Source organism: Pristiophorus japonicus, chromosome 14, assembly GCF_044704955.1.
Source record: "Pristiophorus japonicus isolate sPriJap1 chromosome 14, sPriJap1.hap1, whole genome shotgun sequence".
NCBI classification, from domain to species: domain Eukaryota; kingdom Metazoa; phylum Chordata; class Chondrichthyes; family Pristiophoridae; genus Pristiophorus; species Pristiophorus japonicus.
The window spans coordinates 132,472,083-132,496,563 of NC_091990.1; the positions used below are offsets into that span (position 1 = coordinate 132,472,083).

The window sequence follows — 24,481 nt, forward strand, 5'->3', positions numbered from 1 at the left end:
GCTATCAAATAATGTCACTATACTCACTTCCTCTAATTGGCTGGGAGCCTTGCTGGGCAGACTTAACAAGCCCAATCAAGGTAAATTCATTCTACGCAGTGGGCTGGAGCCGACAGCAGGGTCAGGACCTGTCACTGACGTCACCTTCCACAGACCCACCGAGGCTCGTAAAATCCAGCCCATTGTGTCTCTGTCCTTAATTTGTTCTACCCAAATATATTACATTTTGGTGATAAGGAGGTGATCCGAAGCCATTTTTAGGGATCATGGAAGGGCACATTGTTCAACCTTGGTTTGTCAATTTGTGACACCTAAACTGAATTTTTGCAATGTTTTACCATTAATGCTGATGCAGAATTGTCTGTGCTTCGCCTTTGTGTATATGTATACATAGCAACAGCAGTGTTAATTCACATAGGTACACAGATAGAGTGTACGGGATCGGGAAAAAAGTGGCTGAGCATATGGGATTCATCGGAAGCCTCAGCATGTATAATGAGCGAGCTTGTGAACCATTCAGTTCTTACATTGAGGGTGGAGATTTTTTTAGGGCCAATAACATTATTGAAACCAAAGGTGCAGATGAGAATGTTCAACGTCAAAATAAAGTAATTTGTGAATGGCAGAAAGCAATTTTTCGAATGGAGGTCGGGCCAAATGGTGACAGAACATTGACAAACCTACTCACGCCGTCGAAAGTGAAGGATGCGTCATTTGAAGACATTGTCGAGAAACACAAGGACCATTTTGACCCAAAGCTGTTAGAAATAGCAGAGCGGTATTAGTTTGGTACCAGAAACCCAAAACAAAGTGAAACCATCAGTGAGTACATTATAGCTCTTGAGAACCTGTCTTTTCATTGTAACTTCAGCACATTATTGGATCATGCATTGCGAGATAAGTTTGTGTGTGGACTGATGGATGAGCCCCGGACCATCTCAATTTGTAAAAAAGACTGTTACTAATATCTTAAAGGGGGATATTGCCATGTATGTATGCTTGGGATTACTAGCCATCAGGTGGCGCCACTGTCGGAGGGCATTGGGCTGTACGCACGTGTGTGCGGCCCAGGTATAAAAGGCCAACCATCATGTAATGTAATCACTTTGGCCTGAATTAGCGACCATGATAGTTCCATTGCACGAACTCCTGAAGAAGGATGTCCAGTGGAAATGAACAAAAGTGTAACAGGGAGCTTACGACACTTAAGAGAAGTCTCTCTAGTGATGCTGTACTTGTGTATTATGACACAGAGCGTGAGCTTAAGTTAGCATGTGATGCTTCCAGCTATGGTATGGGAGCTGTCATAAGTCACATAATGGATGACGGCCAAGAGAAACCAATTGCATTCACATCGCGAACCCTCACAAAGAGCGAAAGAAACTACGCGCAAATTGAAAAGGAAGCACTCACCATAGTGTTTGGAATCAAGAAATACCAACAGCAGAAAGTTTACCCTATTAAGCACTTACAAACCTTTCCTAACAACATTGGGGCACAAATCTGTCATCCATGCAATGGCTGCATCAAAAATGCAACTTTGGCTATTATTGATGTCACAATATGACTACACGATTGAATATCGCACTTCAAAGCAAAACGCAATCACAGATGCCTTGTCCAGGTTGCCACATAACGACTCATGAGTTGGGAGTGAAGGTGTGATTTTCACGCTAGGTGAGAGCTCCGACACGGCAAGCAAGACCCAGGAGCAAATGCTTCAAGGACACCCTCAAAGCCTCCTTGAAAAAGTGCAACATCCCCACCGACATCGGGGAATCCCTGGCCCAAGACTGCTCAAACTGGAGGAGAAGCATCCGGGAAGGCACCGAACATCTCAAGTCTCTTCGCCGGGAGCACGCAGAAGCCAAGCGGAAACAGCGGAAGGAGCGCACGACAATCCAAGCACCCCACCCACCTATCCATCCTTTCAACTACCATCTTCTCCACCTGTGACAGAGGCTGTAGATTCTGCATTGGTCTCATCAGTTACCTGAGAACTCATATTAGTGTGGAAGCAAGTCATTCTCGACTCTGAGTGACTGCCTAAGAAGTAGAGGTATTTCGCAATACGTTTCTTTGGGATAATCGTTAAAATTTCATATGCTAAGATATAATATAAAATTGTATAACTGCAATGAAATAGATGCAGCTTATGAGAAACTGGCTGAATAACTAGGACATTACAACAGTAATAAAATCTTTATTAATAGAGATATCTGGTTCCATCACACTTGGATCATTGTGTACAATTTTGGCCATTGTACTTCAAAAGGAACATAGGTATCCTGGAGAATGAGAATGTTAATGGAAACTGTTTCAGAATTAGGATTTGTGTTCTAATTTAAAATAAATGCAAACCTACTTCCATCCTGGAATAAAGTTAGGAATTACATTTTTAATCTTTTTTTTAGCTTTGAATGTCACTGCTTTACCCAATTTTGTTTAATTCCATTGATATCAGCCAGGATTATATACTATGTGTAATGCTCTGTTTATAGCTTGACTAATCTAATCTAATCTATTTTAGAAGCAATCTATATCTTTACTATCTAGCCTATGCTGTACTGTGACAGTGATTTGATGTGTTCCTCACTTTCAATGTGACCCAAGTCTGCACTATAGATCAACTAACTCACTTTGAGACTTCATACCACCCTAAATATTGATTCTGGCCTTTTCAAATTGACCCCTGGCCTGCATATCATTCCCCAGTGGAACCCTGTTCACTCACAATGTGCTCTGACCTCTGATCGTCATGAGCTTGCAACTCAGCATCATGGAACATAAGAGGCATTTTAATCCGTTGAGGATTACTGTGCTATTTTTCATTATTTCATATGGTGTAAGAGTTCACAGTTTTCATTTGATTTCTACTAATAAAGACATAAATGTTTTGTTTCTTCTCATTTCCTGCTGTGGTGTTTCAGCAATCTAGCATTGCGGAATATGATTCTAACATGTGTTTGGTAATGGAAAACATGGTCTCATACTGAAAAACACAAAAGGAAATCCAGTCCTCATAAAGCTAGCCTACTAAATCATGCTGCAGCAGACAGGAGTGTTATTAGTGCATTTGCAGGCCAGTGCATGCAGATGGATTATTGGGGCACATGGAGCTTTCTTAAGTGTTATGGGAAAACACAACATATGTAACAAAGCAGCAGGAATGCAATGATCAATTAGTTTAAAGTAAAAGATTATAGCAATTCCAAGTGTGCTGGTCGATTAAAGTCTAATAGTTATATTCAATGTGTTACATATTTTAAGGATGATCACTGGGTTTCAGTTTTATGTTTTTGATCTTAGTCGTTGACTGAGAAGTATTTTAATTTTCTCATTTGCAGTAGAGAAAAAGAACTACTATGTGCTCCTGAAACAGCCATTGAGATTTTTCTTTAATTCCATTGGTCCTTCATACAATGTACTTTTCTTAGCATATATTGAGTGTCCGTCTTTGATGATTTTCCCATCAATTTTCTATATTCCTCAATTCGAACGGACCATTTGAAAACTTAATGGTCCAGATTTTGTATTGGTGTGAAAGGCGCTATAGAAATGCAAGTCTTTCTTTCTTTATGTCCTTTAGGGAGGGAAATCTGCTTGTCTTGCCCGGTATAGCCTATATGTGACTCCACTCACACACCAATGTGGTAACTGTTAACTGCCCTCAGAGCTGGGGGCACAGTGTACATTCTGGGGAGAGTGGCCCTTCGACTTAACATTGATGGCAGACCCCATGAAGTCTCAGGGCTTCAGGTCAAACCTCCTGCTGAATAGGAACATAGGAACAGGAGTAGGCCATTTATTAAGGATGTCATAGCAGTGCATTTGGAAAGAGGTGACATGATAGGTCCAAGTCAGCATGGATTTGTGAAAGGGAAATCATGCTTGACAAATCTTCTGGAATTTTTTGAGGATGTTTCCAGTAGAGTGGATAAGGGAGAACCAGTTGATGTGGTATATTTGGACTTTCAGAAGGCGTTCGACAAGGTCCCACACAAGAGATTGATGTGCAAAGTTAGAGCACATGGGATTGGGGGTAGTGTACTGACATGGATTGAGAACTGGTTGTCAGACAGGAAGCAAAGAGTAGGAGTAAATGGGTACTTTTCAGAATGGCAGGCAGTGACTAGTGGGGTACCGCAAGGTTCTGTGCTGGGGCCCCAGCTGTTTACACTGTACATTAATGATTTAGATGAGGGGATTAAATGTAGTATCTCCAAATTTGCGGATGACACTAAGTTGGGTGGCAGTGTGAGCTGCGAGGAGGATGCTGTGAGGTTGCAGAGCGACTTGGATAGGTTAGGTGAGTGGGCAAATGCATGGCAGATGAAGTATAATGTGGATAAATGTGAGGTTATCCACTTTGGTGGTAAAAACAGAGAGACAGACTATTATCTGAATGGTGACAGATTAGGAAAAGGGGAGGTGCAAAGAGACCTGGGTGTCATGGTACATCAGTCATTGAAGGTTGGCATGCAGGTGCAGCAGGCGGTTAAGAAAGCAAATGGCATGTTGGCCTTCATAGCAAGGGGATTTGAGTACAGGGGCAGGGAGGTGTTGCTACAGTTGTACAGGGCATTGGTGAGGCCACACCTGGCGTATTGTGTACAGTTTTGGTCTCCTAACCTGAGGAAGGACATTCTTGCTATTGAGGGAGTGCAGCGAAGGTTCACCAGACTGATTCCCGGGATGGCGGGACTGACCTATCAAGAAAGACTGGATCAATTGGGCTTGTATTCACTGGAGTTCAGAAGAATGAGAGGGGACCTCATAGAAACATATAAAATTCTGACGGGGTTAGACAGGTTAGATGCAGGAAGAATGTTCCCAATGTTGGGGAAGTCCAGAACCAGGGGTCACAGTCTAAGGATAAGGGGTAAGCCATTTAGGACCGAGATGCGGAGGAACTTCTTCACCCAGAGAGTGGTGAACCTGTGGAATTCTCTACCACAGAAAGTTGTTGAGGCCAATTCACTAAATATATTCAAAAAGGAGTTAGATGAGGTCCTTACTGCTAGGGGGATCAAGGGGTATGGCGAGAAAGCAGGAATGGGGTACTGAAGTTGAATGTTCAGCCATGAACTCATTGAATGGCGGTGCAGGCTAGAAGGGCCGAATGGCCTACTCCTGCACCTATTTTCTATGTTTCTATGTTTCTATTCAGCCACTTGAGCCCATTCCGCTATTCAATGAGATCATGGCTGATCTGCAACCTAACTCCATATACCCGCATTTACCCCTAAGCCCTTAATTTCTTTGGTTAACAAAAAGCTATCAATCTCAAAATGAATGTTTTTGTGGCGGAAGATCATGACGGAAGAATGGTAAGAGATCGTGGCGGAGGTGCGGCGAATGTTTGTGGCGGAGAAGCGACGAGAGATCGTGGCGGAGGAACAGTGAGAGATCGTTGCAGAGGTGTGGCGAATATTTGTGATGGAGGAGCGGCGAGAGATTGTGGCAGAGGTGTGGCAAATGAGGATACGGGGCCCAGAAGAGCTGAGGGCCCAGGGGCAGCACGGGCCAGCCCACACTGCGATATGTGTGTGCACTAGGTCTGTGCAACAGAGCAGGTCTCCAGTCATCTGGTTAACCCTTGCCACTGGATAAAGGCCGAGCTCTGTCAAGCCCGTGTGGTGGCTGATGTGCAACGGTCACCACATGTTGGAAAAAATCCATGCACAGTCATCTTCCACCTCTTCAATTGGAGTTCAGGACTGGAACATCAGGTCCTTCATTGAAACATCTGTGAACCCATGTGGAAGCAAGTCATCCTTGTTTGAGGAACCACCTATGATGATGATCAATCTCAGATTTAAAATTTAAAATTGAACTAGCACCAATTGCCATTTGCGGAAGAGAGTTCCAAACTTCTACCACCCTTTGGTGGGAATTTTTCAGGGGTGGTCAGCAGACATGTTTGGTGGCGGGTCGGGTGGGAAATGTTTTTTTTTGACAGCAGGTTGGGGCCCCGCTGTCAACCCACTGCCACGTGCCTTTCCCAAATGTCGAGCCTGTCAGCGCTGAACAGACTCGACATGCAGCGGCGGGGAGGCAAATGTACCAATTATTGGCTTGTTTAGAAGCCCTTAAGAGTGATATTTTACTCACCCACCAGGTCACCCACGGATTTCACGCTGCTCCTGGACCGGTCGGGTGCTGATGTCCTGTGTCCTGCAGCATGACGGACAAGGTTGGTGTTGTTGTTGGTGCTGCTGGTGTGCCTGGTGATGCTGGTGTTGGGGTTCATCGTGGTCAGATTCTGAGGGCCAAGTTGACAGAGTGTAAATGGTTCCTATTCTGATGGAGTAGATACCAGTTGAAGGTGATATGACAGAAGCACTCTGTCAAAGCTGAGGGAGGTTGCTGCAATGAGGTGAGCCTGGCTGGAGAGTTTGCTACAAAGACGTGCAGCCTGGATAAAGCGCAATCTGTCTTCAAAAGGGAGAAACCAAAGCCTTCTGATACACATTTCAAGCTTTGCTTGATGGTCTGAACTGCCTGTTCTGCCTGGCCATTGGATGTGGGCTTGAACGGGCAGATGTGACGTGTTTGATCCCATTGCGGGTCATGAATTCCTTGAATTCAGCACTGGTGAAGCACAGTCCATTGTCGCTGACTAGGACATCAGGCAAGCCGCGCGTGGTAAACATGGCTCGTAGGTTTTCAATAGTGGCCGTGGACGTGCTTACAGACATTATCGCACATTCAATCCATTTTGAGTAAGCGTCCACGACAACCAAAAACATTTTGCTTAGAAATGGGCCTGCATAGTCCACGTGGATCCTTGACTACGGTTTGGGGGGCCATGATCACAAACTTAGCGGTGCATCTCTGGGTGCATTGCTCAGCTGAGAGCAAGTGTTGCACTGACGCACGCATGACACTAAATCTGATTCGATGCCGGGCCACCACACATGGGATCTGGCTATGGCTTTCATCATTCCAATGCCCGGATGAGTGCTGTGCAGTTCACACATGAACGTATCTCTGCCTTTCTTGGGCAAGACCACGCGATTGCCCCACAACAAACTGTCCACCTGCAGGGACATTTCATCTTTGCGCCTGTGGAACGGCTTAATAACCTCCTGCATCTCCGCTGGGACACTGGACCAGCTCCCATGGAGGACACAGTATTTTACCAAGGACAGTAAAGGATCCTGGCTGATACAGGTCCTGATCTGGCGGGCCATAACAGGGGACTTTTCGTTCTCGAATGCCTCCATGACCATGAGCAAGTCCGCTGGCTGTGCCATTTCCACCCCGGTGATGAGCAATGGCAGCCAACTGAGAGCATCTGTGCAGTTCTCTGCACCCGGTCTGTGGCAGATTACATAGTTGTATGCCGACAGCGTGAGTGCCATCTTTGAATGCGGGCAGAAGCATTGGTGTTAATCCCTTTGCTCTCAGAGAACAGCGATATGAATGGCTTGTGGACAGTTTCAAGCTCAAACTTGAGGCCAAATAAGTACTAGTGCATTTTCTTTACCCCGTAAACGCACGCCAGAGCCTCTTTTTCAATCATGCTGTAGGCCCTTTCGGCCTTGGACAAACTTCTGGATGCATAAGCGACTGGTTGCAAAATCCCCGATTCATTAGCCTGTTGTAACACACACCCGACACCGTATGACGACGCTTCACAAGCTAGCACTAATCTTTTACAAGGGTTATACAGGACAAGCAGTTTGTTTGAACACAATAGATTTCTGGCTTTCTTAAAGGCAGCCTCTTGTGAATTCCCCCATACCCAGTCATCTCCCTTCCGCAGTAGCGCGTGTAGGGGTTCTAGCAGGGTGCTTAACCCAAGTAGGAAATTACCGAAATAGTTAAGGAGTCCCAGGAACGACCGCAGCTCCATCACGTTCTATGGTCTCGGCGCGTTCTTGATGGGCTCTGTCTTGGCGTCGGTGGGTCTGACGCCGTCTGCTGCGATTCTTCTTCTCAGGAACTCGACATCCTGTGCCAGGAAAACACTTCGAGCATTCCAACCTGAGCCCCACGTAATCCAACTGACTAAGAACCTCTTCCAGATTCTTCAAGTGCTCAATGTTGTCACGACCTGTAACCAGTATGTCATCCTGGAAAACCACGGTGTGAAGATCCGAATTTAGCAGGCTCTCCATGTTCCGTTGGAAGATTGCCGCGGCTGACCGAATCCCGAACGGACACCTGTTATAGATGAACAGTCTTTTGTGCGCGTTGATGCAGATGAGGCCTTTCGAAGACTCCTCCAGTTCCTGCGTCATGTAGGCCGAGGTCAGGTCCAGCTTGGTGAACGTCTTCCCTCCAGCCAGGTCGCAAATAGATCGTCTGCCTTGGATAGTGGGTATTAGTCCTGTAACGAAAAACGGTTAATCGTTACTTTATAGTCCCCACAAATTAAGTACCGGGACAATCGGACTAGCCCACTCGTTGAATTCCACCGGCGCGATGATGCCTTCTCGCTGCAGCCTGTCCAGCTCAATTTCCACTTTCTCACGCATCATATATGGTACTGCCCGTGCCTTGTGGTGGATGGGTCACGTACCGAGAACCAAGTGGATCTGCACTTTTGCCCCCGAGAAGCTCGAACAACGATGGGAACTTGCTCAGAACCTGGGCACCTGAGGCATCGTCAACGGATGAAAGCGCTCGGATGTCGTGCCAGTTCCAGCAGATTTTTTCCAGCCAGCTTCTGCCAAACAATGTGGGGCCATCCCCTGGCACAATCCACAGCAGGAGTTTGTGTACTGCTCCGTCATAGGGGACTTTGACCTGTACTGTCAATTACAGGGATTAGTTCCTTAGTGTAAGTCCTTAATTTGGTGTGAATGGGGCTGAGCTTGGGCCTGTATGCCTTTTTGCCCCACAGCCTGTCGAAGGCCTTTTTACTCATTATGGACTGACTCACACCCATGTTCAATTCCATAGATACTGGAATTCCGTTCAGTTCAACTTTCAACATTATTGGTGGGCATTTCGTAGTGAATGTGTGTACCCTGTACACTTCTGCCTCCTCGGTACGAGTCTCCAATTCAGCCTGATCCATAGTGGATCGATTTTCCTCTGCAACATGGTGGTTTGCAGGGTTTGCAGCTCGCCTGCACATTCGCTGGAGGTGTCCCATTGTTCTGCAACCATTGCACGCATAGTGCTTGAAGCGGCATTGATGGGGCCGATGATCACCTCCACAGTGCCAACAAGGTGTTAACTGCCTTGCATTAACGATTGATGGTGGACTCTGGGTCATCTGAGGTCGGGCAGCAACAGCCAGTGTGTACGTTCTGCCATATATATTTCTGCTCGAAACCGACGTTACTTTATGCACAATACTGGCCGAAACTTCTTTACTCTGTGGAATCTGTTTGGTGTTGTCACTGGTGGACATAAATGCTTGAGCTATCGTTATGGCTTTACTTAGATTTGGAGTTTCTACAGTCAACAGTTTGCGAAGGATTGTCTCATGGCCAATGCCCAGTACAAAAAAGTCTCGAAGCATTTGTTCTAGGAATCCTTCAAATTCACAATGTCCTGTGAGGCGCCTTAGTTCGGCGACATAACTTGCCACTTCCTGGCCCTCTGATCGTTGACACGTGTAGAACCGATATCTCGCCATCAAAACGCTTTCCTTAGGATTTAGGTGCTCGCGGACCAGCATACTCAATTCTTCATAGGATTTCTCTGTTGGTTTTGCCGGAGCTAGGAGATTCTTCATGAGGCCATAGGTTGTTGCCCTACAGACAGTTAGGAGGATCGCTCTTCATTTGGCAGCATTCTCGTCCCCTTCCAGCTCGTTGGCCACAAAGTATTGGTCGAGTCTCTCCACGAAGGCCTCCCAATCATACTCTTCTGAGAACTTCTGCAGGATACCAACTGTTCTTTGCATTTTCGCACGGTTGTTTGTTACCTTGTCGCTAATTGATAAGCTCATAATAAAGGATGAAACTGAGTACTGTGTACATTGAGCGAGTGTGACCTTAGCTCCTTTAATGCGACTCCAGAGTGCAGGTACCTCGTGGGTGACCTGCTTATATACTGTGCTCCCAAGGGAAGCTGGGATTCCTTGGGACTCCAACAGGTAGGCCCTCTGGTGGTCAGGTGTCATGCAGGTTACAAGGGATTAAATACATAACAGAAACCATCTGGTCCTGGGGATTTGTCACTCTTTAGTGTCATTATTTTCTTCATTACTATTACTTTACTTACGTTAATGTTATTGAGTCCCTGCCCCTGGTTGAATAGTAGTTTCCTTGGGATTTCTGACATACTATCCTCTTCTTGTACTGTAAATACTGATGCAAAGTAATAATTCAACATGTCCACCATTTCTAATTACTAGTTTAAAGTTCCTGTTCACGCCCATTTATCCTTTCCGATATGGACCCTGGCCCCAGGCCGGTTCAGGTGGAGCCCATCCCAATGGTACAGTTCCTTGCTGTCCCAATTCTGGTGCCAGTGCCCCATGAAATGGAACCTGTCTTTCCAACACCACTCCTTTAGCCACATGTTCACTTCCCTAATCATCTTATCCCTATGCTAATTTGAACGTGGCTCCAGAGATTATAACCCTTGAGGTCCTGTTCTTTAATTTACCAAGTTCCTGGTGCTCCCCAAACAGGACCTCTTGCCTACGCTTTCCTATTTTGTTAGTCCCAACATAGACCACATTGACTGCATCCTCCCCCCTCCATCTCCAATATCCTTTCAAGCTGATTCGAGATGTCCCTCACCCTGGCACCAGGTAGACAACATACCATGTGGGACTCTCAATCTCGACTACAAAGGATGCTATCTGTCCCCTAATTATAGAATCCCCTATAACTACCATGTTACACTTCTCTCCTCTTCCTCTTTCCTCCTTTGGATAGCCTCCTGCTCCAAAGTGCCATAGTCTGCATCCTGGTTGTCCTTCTGACAGTCTTTATTCTTATCCTCACAGGTAGAAACTACATTGTACCTGTTGGATATAATCAGTTTCTGTGCATCCTCATTCTCTTTCTGACCTGGGTTCCCTTACTCTGTGTACTATCAGTCACACCAACCCCATTCTGATCCTGCACCTCTCTACAAGGTGTGACTGAAGTCTGGAGCAAACTGTCTAGATACTCCTCCCTCTCCCTTATGTGTCGGAATGTCTCTAGCTCAATGGCTCTGAGACAGAGAAATTCGAGATGGAGACATCTCCTGCAGACGTGTTTTCTCGGGACAGTCTTGCTGTCCACAAACTCCCACATACTGCAGTCCAGACACACATCCTACTCTGCCATATCTTAGTCGAACCTTATTTTTTTATTTTAATTAGTTTATTCAATGACTATATATAGTTATATTAATTACTTTAACGAGTTAAGTTATTAATTTAATAAAGTGTGCTATAGTTTGCCAGCTCTTAGTTTAAACCACTGACCTAGCTTAGAGAGGAAAAAACGTTAATACTCACCAACCAATTATCTACCTGCTTTCCTGTGATTCACTCCTTGTTTGTTGTTGCTTTTGAATTAGCTGGTTTTGAACCAGGGGACATAGTCTTAGGATAAAGGGTAGGCCATTTAGGACTGAGATGAGGAGAAACTTATTCACTCAGAGAGTTGTTAACCTATGGAATTCTCTACCACAGAGAGTTGTTGATGCCAGTACATAGAAACATAGAAACATAGAAAATAGGTGCTGGAGTAAGCCATTCGGTCCCTCGAGCCTGCACCGCCATTCAATGAGTTCATGGCTGAACATGCTACTTCAGTACCCCATTCCTGCTTTCTCGCCATACCCCTTGATCCCCCTAGTAGTAAGGGCTACATCTTACTCCTTTTTGAATATATTTAGTGAATTGGCCTCAACAACAGGTTCACCACTCTCTGGGTGAAGAAGTCTCTCCTCATCTCGATCCTAAATGGCTTACCCCTTATCCTTAGACTGTGACCCCTGGTTCTGGACTTCCCCAACATTAATAAGAACATACGAACATAAGAACATAAGAATTAGGAACAGGAGTAGGCCATCTAGCCCCTCGAACCTGCTCCGCCATTCAACAAGATCATGGCTGATCTGGCCGTGGACTCAGCTTCACTTACCCGCCCGCTCCCCGTAACCCTTAATTCCCTTATTGGTTAAAAATCTATCTATCTGTGATTTGAATACATTCAATGAGCTAGCCTCAACTGCTTCCTTGGGCAGAGAATTCCACAGATTCACAATCCTCTGTGAGAAGAAATTCCTTCTCAACTCGGTTTTAAATTGGCTCCCCCGTATTTTGAGGCCGTGCCCCCTAGTTCTAGTCTCCCCGACCAGTGGAAACAACCTCTCTGCCTCTATCCTGTCTATCCCTTTCATTATTTTAATGTTTCTATAAGATCACTCCTCATCCTTCTGAACTCCAACGAGTAAAGACCCAGTCTACTCAATCTATCATCATAAGGTAACCCCCTCATCTCCGGAATCAGCCGAGTGAATTGTCTCTGTACCCCCTCCAAAGCTAGTATATCCTTCCTTAAGTAAGGTGACCAAAACTGCACACAGTACTCCAGGTGCGGCCTCACCAATACCCTGTACAGTTGCAGCAGGACCTCCTTGCTTTTGTACTCCATCCCTCTCACAATGAAGGCCAACATTTCATTCGCCTTCCTGATTACCTGCTGCACCTGCAAACTAACTTTTTGGGATTCATGCACAAGGACCCCCAGGTCCCTCTGCACCGCAGCATGTTGTAATTTCTCCCCATTCAAATAATATTCCCTTTCACTGTTTTTTTTCCCAAGGTGGATGACCTCACATTTTCCGATATTGTATTCCATCTGCCAAACCTTAGCCCATCCGCTTAACCTATCTAAATCTCTCTGCAGCCTCTCTGTGTCCTCCTCACAACCCACTTTCCCACTAATCTTTGTGTCATCTGCAAATTTTGTTACACTACACTCTGTCCCCTCTTCCAGGTCATCTATGTATATTGTAAACAGTTGTGGTCCCAGCACCGATCCCTGTGGCACACCACTAACCACCGATTTCCAACCCGAAAAGGACCCATTTATCCCGACTCTCTGCTTTCTGCCCGTCAGCCAATTCTCTATCCATGCTAATACATTTGCTCTGACTCCGCGTACCTTTATCTTCTGCAGTAACCTTTTGTGTAGCACCTTATCGAATGCCTTTTGGAAATCTAAATACACCACATCCATCGGTACACCTCTATCCACCATGCTCGTTATATCTTCAAAGAATTTCAGTAAATTAGTTACACATGACTTCCCCTTCATGAATCCATGTTGCGTCTGCTTGATTGCACTATTCCTATCTAGATGTCCCACTATTTCTTCCTTAATGATAGCTTCAAGCCTTTTCCCCACTACAGATGTTAAACTAACCGGCCTATAGTTACCTGCCTTTTGTCTGCCCCCTTTTTTAAACAGAGGCGTTACATTAGCTGCTTTCCAATCCGATGGTACCTCCCCAGAGTCCAGAGAATTTTGGTAGATTATAACGAATGCATCTGCTATAACTTCCGCCATCTCTTTTAATACCCTGGGATGCATTTCATCAGGAACAGGGGACTTGTCTCCCTTGAGTCCCATTAGCCTGTCCAGCACTACCTCCATAGTGATAGTAATTGTCTCAAGGTCCTCCCTTACCACATTCCCGTGACCAGCAATTTTTGGCATGGTTTTTGTGTCTTATACTATGAAGACCGAAGCAAAATAATTGTTTAAGGCCTCAGCCATTTCCACATTTCCCATTATTAAATCCCCCTTCTCATCTTCTAAGGGACCAACATTTACTTTAGTCACTCTTTTCCATTTTATATATCGGTAAAAGCTTTTACTATCTGTTTTTATGTTTTGCGCAAGTTTACTTTCGTAATCTATCTTTCCTTTCTTTATTGCTTTCTTAGTCATTCTTTGCTGTCGTTTAAAATTTTCCCAATCTTCTAGTTTCCCACTAACCTTGGCCACCTTATATGCATTGGATTTTAATTTGATAATCTCCTTTATTTCCTTGGTTATCCACGGCTGGTTATCCCTTCTCTTACCGCCCTTCTTTTTCACTGGAATATATTTTTGTTGAGCACTATGAAAGAGTTCATTGGATATATTCAAGAAGGAGTTAGATACGGCCCTTATGGCTAAAGGGATCAAGGAGTATGGAGAGAAAGCAGGAAAGGGGTACTGAGGGAATGATCAGCCATGATCTTATTGAATGGTGGTGCAGGCTCGAAGGGCCGAATGGCCTACTCCTGCACCTATTTTCTATGTTTCTATATTTCTATTAATACTGCCTCCTTGGTGCTTCCGCCACTCAGGCCAGCACTATCCCTGCCTCCCGTTTGGTTTAAATACTGCCTCCTTGGTGCTGACACCGCTCAGGTCCGCAATATTACCTATGGTCCTTCCTCAGCTGATGTTGAACACTACTTGGAGGAAGCACTGAGGATAGCAAGTGCACAGAATGTACTCTGGGTGAGGGACTTAAATGTCCATCACCAAGAGTGGCTCAGTAGTAGCAACAGTGACCGAGCTGGCCGGCTCCTGATTAACATTGCTACTAGACTGTGAGAGAACCAACATGAGAGAATAACCGACTCCTCACCAATCTACCTCCGAAGATGCATCTGTCCATGACAGCATTGGCAGAATTGACCACCACACAGTCTTTCTGGAGGCAAGTCCTGTTTTCATACTGTGGACACCCTTGGGTTGTGTGGCACTATCATTTTGCTAAGTGGGATAGATTACAACAGATCTAGCTTCTCAAAACTTGCCATTTATGAGGAGTTGTGGGTTATCAGCGACAGCAGAATTGTATACCACCACAATCTGTAACCTCACGGCCTGGCATATCCCTCACTTTACCATCAACTCTGATTCAATGAACAATGTAGAAGAGCACACTGGGAGCAACACGAGGTGTACGAGAAAATGAGGTGCCAACCTCATGAAGCTACAACACAGACTACAGGCAGGCTAAAGAACGAAAGCAGCTTGCTATAAATGCTACAAGCCTCAACAATATCTCAGGTGCTATGGTTGCAGTGTGTACTATTTACAGAATGCACTGCAGCAACTCGCCAAAACTTCTTTGGCAGTACCTTCCAAGCCCACAACTGCCACCACTCAGAAGAACAAGGGTAGCAGGGAATACCAGCATTTATAAGTTCCCTTTTGAGCACACACCATTCTGAGCTGGACATATATCACAATTCCTTCATTATTTCTGTGTCAAATTCCTGGAACTTCCTATGTAACAGCACTGTGGGACCACCTTCAACACACAGACTGCAGCGGTTCAAGAAGAAGGCACACCACTAGCTTCTCAAGGGCAACCAGGGATAGACAATAAATGCTGGCCTTACCATCGATCCTCACATTTCAAGAATAAATAAAAAAGAAAGCTTAACTCCAAGAAGGCGAGCAACCTGCTGGAAACAACCCATCTGACTTTCCTTCTTCCTGTGGTGAGGCAACTGGCTCCACTCAACCAAATGCTAATTCCTAATACTATACTGGCATAAATTAGAAAATTAACTTATGAAAATAGAACTTGGAAGAAAGATACAATTGAGGTGTGCTAAAAATTTCTCCTCCCTTTTTGCTCTCCTCCTAACCTGAGCCTTTCTGAGATATGGTTCAATTACACTGGCAGCCCTCTCGTACCTGGGCCAAGCATCCAATCTCCATGTACAGGCTTACACAGTGAGTTCTTGACTATGGAGTGTATCACAAATAAGCCTAATTTTGTTCTGACCTGACATCCAAACTGCATTTTCCAGTAGGCCAATTGGATAATAATTAAGAGCAAAGATCTTGTGTCAGCTGTGGCTCAGTGGGTAACATGCTTGCCTCTGAGTCAGAAGGTTGTGGGTTCAAGTCCCACTCCAGGGACTTGAGCACTTAAATCTCGGCTGACAGTGCAGTGCAGTGGGAGCATCATCATAGGCAGACCCTTGGAATCGAGGAGGACGAGTTCTTAGGTGACTGTAACAGTCCAATATGAGAACCACAGTCTCTGTCACAGGTGGGACAGATAGTTGTTGAGGGAAGGGGTGGGTGGGACTGGTTTGCCGCACGCTTTTTCCACTGCCTGCGCTTGGTTTCTGCATGCTCTCGGCGATGAGACTCGAGGTGCGCAGCGCCTTCCTGGATGCACTTCCCCCAATTATGTTGGTCTTTGGCCAGGGACTCCCAGGTGTCAGTGGGGATGTTGCACTTTATCAGGGAGGCTTTGAGGGTGTCCTTGTAACGTTTCCGCTGCCCACCTTTGGCTCGTTTGCCGTGAAGGAATTCCGAGTAGAGTGCTTGCTTTGGGAGTCTTGTGTCTGGCATGCGAACAATGTGGCCCGCCCAGCGGAGCTTCAATGCTGGGAATGTTGGCCTGGTCGAGGACGCTAACGTTGGTGCATCTGTCCTCCCAGGGGATTTGTAGGATATTGCGGAGACATTGTTGGTGATATTTCTCCAGTGACTTGAGGTGTCGATTGTACATGGGAGCACTGTGGGAGCACTGCACTGTTGGAGGCGCTGCCTTTCAGATGAGACTTTGAACTGAGGCCCAGTCTGCTCCCTCAAGTGGATGTAAAGATCACATGGCACTATTTTGAAGAACAGCAGGGGAGTTATCCCCGGTGTCCTGGGCACTATTTATCCCTCTATCAACATCACTAAAACAGATTATCTCATCATTATCACATTACTGTTTGTGGGAGCATGCTTGTGAGCAAATAAGCTGTCGCGTTTTCTACATTACAACAGTGACTACACTCCAAAAGTACTCCATTGGCTGTAAAGCGCTTTGAGATGTCCGGTGGTCATGAACGGCGCTATATAAATCCAGGTCTTTCTTTCTTTCTTGTTTCTTTCCAGTTGCATTCCAATTACTGCCCTAGTTGGGATCAGCTATATTAAACCTGAGGGGATCAGGGGCCGGTGGCTGATGATCAAAGGCTGGGAGGTGGTGGGGGGGTTTGAAGGTCGGAGGCCTCATGGTTGAGCGGGGCGGGGGGTAGGGGGACCTAAGAAGGAGTTCAAGGGCAGATCAGAAGGGTTGGGTGGTGTCTGATCACGGTGGGGTTGGCGCTGGATCCAGCGGGTAAGTGGAAAGGCCATTACCTGCTGGATCCAGCAGTCCTCGCCTCCATTTAGCTGGCGGGTTCCCCAAGGCCTGGGAAACCCGGCTGCCCAGAGTTAAATTTAAAATGGTGGATCACCATGAGGCAATCAGCCTCACCGGAGGAGGCAGCGGACTGGGCTAGACCAGAGCGGGAGCAGCAGCAAATCAGCAGAGGCAGAATTCGACAGAGTGACATCAGAGCAGAAAACGTGATGTCGGCACAAGGGAAGGAGCTGATTGGTGAGTAGCTGGTGAGTGTTTTTTTTTTTGTTTTAAGTTTATTTCTGCAAGTTAGTTCTTAATCTATTAAATAGAGGCATTGCAGGGCAGCTCAGTCCCATGGAGTGCACATCCTGTGCCATGTGGGAAGTCTTGGATGCTTCTCATGGCCTGGACGATCACATGTGCAGGAAGTATCACCAGACACAGCAGCTCGAGATTTGTATTTCGGAGCTTGAGCAGCAGCTGGAGTCACTGCAGTGCATTCACAAGGCTGAGAAATTCGTGGATAGCACGTTTCTAGAGGTGGATACCCTGCAGCTTAAGAGCATGCAGGCAGAGAGGGAATGGATGACTGCCAGACAGAAGGGGAGGACGAGGCAGGTGCTGCAGGAGTCCCATGAATGCATCTTGCTCTCCAACCAGTATTCTGTTCTGAGTACTGGTGGGAGCAATGGTTCCTCTGGGGAGTGCAGCCAGAGCCAAGTCCACGGCACCACGGGTGGCTCAGCTGCACAGGGAGGGAGGAAGAAGAGTAAAAGAGCAATAGTGGTAGGGGATTCGATAGTTAGGAAAGCAGACATGTGTTTCTGCGGCTGCAGATGTGACTCCAGGATGGTATGATGCCTCTCTGGTGCCAGGATCAAGGATGTCACTGAGCGGCTGCAGGACATTTTGTGCGGGGAGGGTGAACATCTAGAGGTCGTGGTCCATATCAACACCAATGACATAGGAAGAAAGAGGGATGAGGTCCTGCAGGCAGATTTTAGGGAGTTAGGAGAGAGATTAGAAAGCAGGACCCAAAAGGTGGTAATCTCGTGAGCACAGAAATAGGAGGATAGAAGGGATGAATGTGTGGCTGAAGAGATGGTGCAGGAGGGAGAGCTTTAGATTCCTGAGGCATTGGGACCATTTCTGGGGGAGATGAAACCTGTACAAGCCGAATGGGTCACACCTCAACAGAGCCGGGACCAATATCCTCGTGGCCGGGGGTGGGGGGGGGGGGAGGGGGTTGCTAGTGCTGTTGGGGAGGGTTTAAACTAGCCTGGCAGGGTGATGAGAACCTGAGAGCATTGGCAGAGGGGAGAGAAGCCAAGCTGGAAATCGAAGGCAGAAAATTAGTAAGCGAGTTTGAAGGCAGAGGAAACAAAGGCTAGCAGATGGACAACAAGACAGTGAGGCGATGTTAAATGGTATACACTTTAATGCAAGGAGTCTAAGAAATAAGGCAGATGAGCTAAGGGCACAGATAGACACATGGGATTATGATATAATCATTACTAAGACATGGCTGAAAGAAGGGCAGGAATGGCAGCTCAACATTCCTGATTACAGGGTTTTCAGGCGAGATAGAGAGGGGGTTAAAAAGTGAGGGGGGTTCGCAGTATTGATTAATGAAACAATTACAGCTGTGAGGAGGGATGATATGTTAGAAGGATCATCAAAGGATCATCAAATGAGTTTATGGGGTGGAACTAAAAAACAAAAAAGGGGCAGTCACTCTGCTGGGAGTGTACTATAGACCTGCAAACAGTCCAAGGGAGATAGAAGTGCAAAGTTGTAGGCAAATTACTGACAAGTGCAAAAACCCTAATAGTAACTGAGATAGTATCAGTGTAAAAGATACAGAGGGCACAGAATTCCTAAATTGCATCCTAGAGAACTTTTTTTTGCCAATACGTAGCAAGTCCAACAAGAGGGGGGCAGCTCTGGATTTAATGTTAGGGAATGAAGCTGGGCAGGTGGAAGGAGTAGAAGTGGGAGAACATTTTTGTGGTAATGATCATAATTCAGTTAGTTTTAGCATAATTATGAATAAGGGCAAATAAAAAACAGGAGTAAGGGTTCTAAATTGGGGGAAGGCCAATTTTACTGGGCTGAGAAGTGATTTAGCAAAATTGGACTGGAAACAATTACTTGAAGTTAAATCAGTACCAGAGCAGTCGGAGGCATTCAAGAGGGAGGTACATGGAGTTCAGGGTAAACATGTTCCCACAAAGAAAAAGGATAGAACTGCCAAATGAAGACCCTCCAAGATGACATGGTGCATACAGGGTAAGATAAAGCAAAAAAGGGAAGCCTATATCAGATATGCAGAATGCCGAGAAGAGTATAGAAAGTGCAGGGCTGAAATTAAGAAGGAAATTAGGAAAGCAAAAAAGGGCATGAAAAAATACTGGCAAGTAGAATCAAAGAAAATCCAAATATATTCTACAATTACATAAAGAGCAAGAGGATAATGAAGGAAAGTGTAGGGCCTATTATGGACCAAAATGATGATCTATGAGTGGAGGCGGAGGATGTGGGTAAATTCCTGAGGTACTAAATGAATACTTTGCGGCTGTCTTCACAAAAGAGGGGGACGATGCTGATGTTGACTTTCAAAAGGAAGATAGTGAAATATTGGACTGGATAAACATAGTAAGAGAGGAAGTTTTAAGGGGTTTAGCATCCTTGAAAGTAGATAAATCACCAGGATCGGATGAAATATATCCGAGGCTACTGAAAGAAACAAGGGAGGAAATTGTGGAGGCTCTGACCATCATTTTTGAATCTTCCCTGGCTACAGAAGTTGTGCCAGAGGATTGGAGAACTGTTGACGTTGTACCATTGTTTAAAATGGGAGGAAGGGATAAACCGAGTAGATTAACCTCGGTGGTGGGAAAATTACTGGAATCAATTCTGAGGACAATATAAACCTTCATTTAGAAAGGCACAGATTAATCAAGGTCAGTCAGCATGGATTTGGTAAGAAAATGTCTGACTAACTTGATTGAGTAATTTGAGGAGGTAACAAGGAGGGTCGATGAGGACTGTGTGTTTGACGTAGTTTACATGGATTTTAGCAAGGCTTTTGGCAAAGTCCCACATGGTAGGTTGATCAAAAGTGTAAAAACCCATGGGATCCAAGGGAGAGTGGCAAATTGGATCCAAAATTGACTCAGTGGCAGGAATTAAAGGATAATGGTTGAGGGGAGCTTTGTGACTGGAAGGCTTTTTCCAATGGGGAAACAGGCTCAGTACTCAGTCCCTTATCTTTTGTAGTATATATTAATGATTTGGACTTAAATGTAGGGGGCATGATAAATAAATTTGCAGATGATACAAAAATTGGCTGGGTGGTTGATAGTGAGGAGGAAAGCTCCAGACTGCAGGAAGAAATCATGGACTGGTCAGTTGGGCAGAAAAGTAGCAGATGGAATTCAATCGGGAGAAGTGCGAGATAATGCATTTGGGGAGGACTAACAAGGCAAGGGAATACACATTAAATGGGAGGATACTGAGAGATGTGAAGGAACAGAGGGACCTTGGAGTATATGTCCACAAAGGTAGGAGGACAGGTCGATAAAGTAGTTAAAAAGGACAAAGAAAAAATAGGAATGCTTTCCTTTATTAGCCGAGGCATAGAATACAAGAGCTAGGAAGTTATGCTAGAACTCTTTACAATATTAGTTAAGCCAGAGTTTGATTACTGCAAGTAGTTCTGGTCACCACATTACAGGAAGGATGTGATTGCACTAGAAAGGGTGCAGAGGAGATTTACGAGGATGTTGCCAGGACTGGAAAACTTTAGCTATGAGGAAAGATTGGATAGGCTGGGGTTGTTTTCCTTGGAACAGAGTAGGCTTAGGGGAAATTTAATTGAGGTGTATAAAATTATGAGGGGTCCAGATAGAGTGGATAGGAAGAACCTATTTCCCTTAGCAGAGGGGTCAATAACCAGGGGGCAGAGATTTAAAGTAGTTGGTAGAAAGATTAGAGGGGAGATGAGGAAACCTTTCTTCACCCAGAGAGTGGTGGGAGTCTGGAACTCACTGCCTGAAAGGGTGGTAGGGGCAGAAACACTCATCACATTTAAAAGGTACTTGGATATGCACTTAAAGAGTTGTAACTACAGGGCTACGAACCTAGTGCTGGAAAGTGGGATTAGGCTTTTTTGACTTGCACAGACACGATAGGCTGAATGGCCTCCTTCTGTGTCGTAATTTTCTATGATTCTATGGGCTGGATTTTAGGCTTTTCTGTTTTCGGGTGAAAACGGAGGCCGGAGGACGGGCGGGGGGGAAAGTTACTGGCGGGAATAGTCTGCGCTTTGGTAAGAATGTTTTGACATCTGGGCCTTGCGTCAGAGGGCGCAGTGCGAAGTGAGGCGTGTACACTTTTCGTGGCACAAAAATGGGAAACACGCGAACTGAACTACCGGGCCGTGTGCTGAGAGAGGCCTGGGGGTGGGGCGGGTGGAGTGCGGGCAGGGGGGCGGGTGGGCACCTTAAAAAAAATCCACAAAAACATTCCCAAAACATTGCCCCGCCACCACAACACAAACCGCTAAAAAAATTAAAAGAACAAATACTCGCACTTAGCTTCGGAGTACTTTACCTTCCTCGCTGCTGCCGGCATGGCTGTACCGCACTGATTTGCCAGGCGGTCATTGCGGGCGCTCTTCTGGGTGCAAGGGTCGGGGAAAAGTCCAATCTCCTGCCGGTGTCGCAACGAGAGGCGCTGCTCACTCGGCGCAGCTCTTCCCGGCGGTGCTGCTGTGTGCTACCGCAGAAATGGACCGGAGGATCGTGAAGGGGCGCAGGAGACCTGAACGCTGCTCCTCCCCCAACCCCCCCACCACCATCCCGCCTCTGTTAAAACGGGAATTGGACGGGTTGGGGTCGGGATTCACATTTTTATCTCTTTAATGTCCCACCTGACCCCAACCCACCCGTTTTTTGGGTTTAAAATTCCCCCATTTTCTTAGAGGACAATGCATTTACCTACAATTGAAGGAATTTAAAAAAATGGCTTCAATACTAAACTAAAAATAACTTCTCTGCAAAAATTAATTAGACAAAAATTGAATGTCACAACTGATCTTGTAGGGCAGCAAGCCTGTTAGAAATTGAGTTTGTAAAGCAATTCTGATTCCAAGTTAGTCATCAAGAAACGGTCCCTGAAGGAATATTTGTGCTAGTAAATGGGACATTGGGCTCTAATTCTATAACCTGACTATGTTTATATGCCTTTAATGGAGATTCTACTGGTTTTTAAACGTCAATTCAACTCATCCCAGTTTATCGATTCTCCATTAATAGTTGATGGAGATTTTAAGCTCTTTTTAGATCTTTAGTTGGATAAATAGAGTAAGCACACTCGATATCATGTTAAAATCTCATAACATTGCAATGCAAATGAGGAATGGAGTAGGACTGGTAGATATCAGAAGGATGATGAATCCAGTGGCGCAGGCATATTCATTCCCTCAGCACCTTCCCACGTTCATTCTTTTTCTAATATCCACTGTTACTATGCTGGAAACTAATGAGTTATCTTTTGAATCTGTTTTTGTATCAGACCACACCTTTCTTTTGTTTTAAATTGGGGCCAAATCTTTGCAAAATAAAAAAGATAGAATTTGAATAATTTTCTCATGTAAGATAAAAATGTTTTGGATTTTCATTTTTATTAAAGATGAACAAGGAGTCTGTCAGTTCTTCATCAATTTTATGAGAACATTTAAACTAGCAATGAGAGACAGCGTTATCAGTTCTGAGCTAAAAAGAAAATGATAGGCGAAGTAGATGAATTACTGCCAAAAATATGCATTCCCGAGGTTAAACCTACAAAAAAATAAATTGCCACAATTATTGCAGAAACTTAGAAACTGGAAGACTGAGTTTAATGGATTACTATTAGTTCAGGCAGAATTTTCATCTGTCAGAACTATGGAGACAGAACAGGTAAGTTGTTGCTTCAAAGGTTTCAGAAAATAGAAGCACACACTTTCTTTGCAGCTAGTGAGAAATAATTTTACAGAATGTCTTGCAATAAAAAAGGATAGGGGAGCTGAAAACCCCCAGCCATTCCTGTGCATTTGTGCCATAACTCTGGCATGAGTGGAATGGAATGGATAGAATATAGGCTGTGACCCAGATAAGCCAGGCCTCGGCCTCACATCGATGATCCTGTGTCCTTTGGCACGAAGCAGGGACAGGCAGTCCCTATGTTGGGATCCATGTATCCACAGCTTTTCAGTGCATCTTTGAAGGCCGGTACGTTAAGAAGAGTTGTAAGGCCTATTCCACGGTGGTTATGGGTCTCATTTTGTAGGCCCAGACTGAGGACTGAAACTGCAAATACTCTTTTTTTTAAGGTGTATCCTGCAACCCCCTTAGAAAGGGGGTTACTGGAGGCACAATTAACTTCCTTCTGAATGGGGCTGCATTTTTTGGTCTTTTCTGGTAGCTGGATGCCTGGATTGTGTCGCTAGTGGCACAGGTACCTGCCGGCTGTTTTTAGGCAAGGTGACCTCCCACTGACCCCACATATTGCAGAGGTGTCAGCACCAGTGCTCATTAGCAGATGCAATCCTAGTGTAATTTCCAAGCCCAAGGAATTTTAGGGCCTAAATCTTACAAATCCACTTCCTCTAGGATAGGGTAACTGTTTGGTTCATTAATTACATGAAAACTGGAGGTTGATGTGGGTTTTCTGTGGATCTGAAGCGGGAGAAATTCGGTCGCACCTCTGTTGCACCATTAATCCAGGTGGAGCGATACTTTTAGCGCCTTGAAAAAGTTTGCATCTCCCACCCAGAAATCCGTCAAAAACAGTCGAAGATCTGACAGGGCGATAAATCAGCCGTGCACACCAGAACTGGGGATCGGGGGGGGGAGGGGGGGGCGATAAGGAAAGTTTGGTCGGTACTTTTTGCAGATCCATTGCACATGTGTGGAACTCCAAATCAGATCCAGAAAAAGCTGAATCATAAAGGCGCAGCGTGGTGATGCACCCATTAAAGTTTTCAAAGTCACTTGTTTCCAAAGTGTACTATTATGTCTGTCGGCCGCTGCAAGTGTGGAGGCTCACGCACCGTGCTCTGTGTAAACGTTGCACTGACTGTGACCTCCGAGGGAAGCGCTTCCTCATCCCTTTAAGTAACCACCAGTTAACAACTTTGCAAGCCTGTATCGACTGTTTTTCCAGACGTTGTTATTGGCGGGCATTCAATGAGGCGCTCGCACCGAATTTACCAACTGGGGTGCGAGCATGCACGTTGCATCAGGATTACGCCATGATCGGAGTGATCATCAGCAGCCAGGCGCTAATGGTTTGCGCCCCCGGTGAGCCTCTAATGAATTTTCTGTTGGGGTGTAAAAGCTGCGTGCCTGATCACTAAGCTCTAACGCACACATTA

At 45.5% G+C, this 24,481-nt stretch overlaps 1 long non-coding RNA gene across 1 annotated transcript in view; it reads right to left on the minus strand.

Moving 5' to 3' along the window:
- Window positions 1–21,763, minus strand: part of LOC139279495 (uncharacterized) — a 47,385-nt gene extending 25,622 nt beyond the window's left edge. Inside the window, exon 1 of the long non-coding RNA XR_011596489.1 lies at window positions 21,676–21,763. This is a non-coding gene — a long non-coding RNA (uncharacterized lncRNA). The remainder of the gene's footprint in view (window positions 1–21,675) is intronic.
- Between the last annotated feature and the right edge of the window lie 2,718 nt (window positions 21,764–24,481).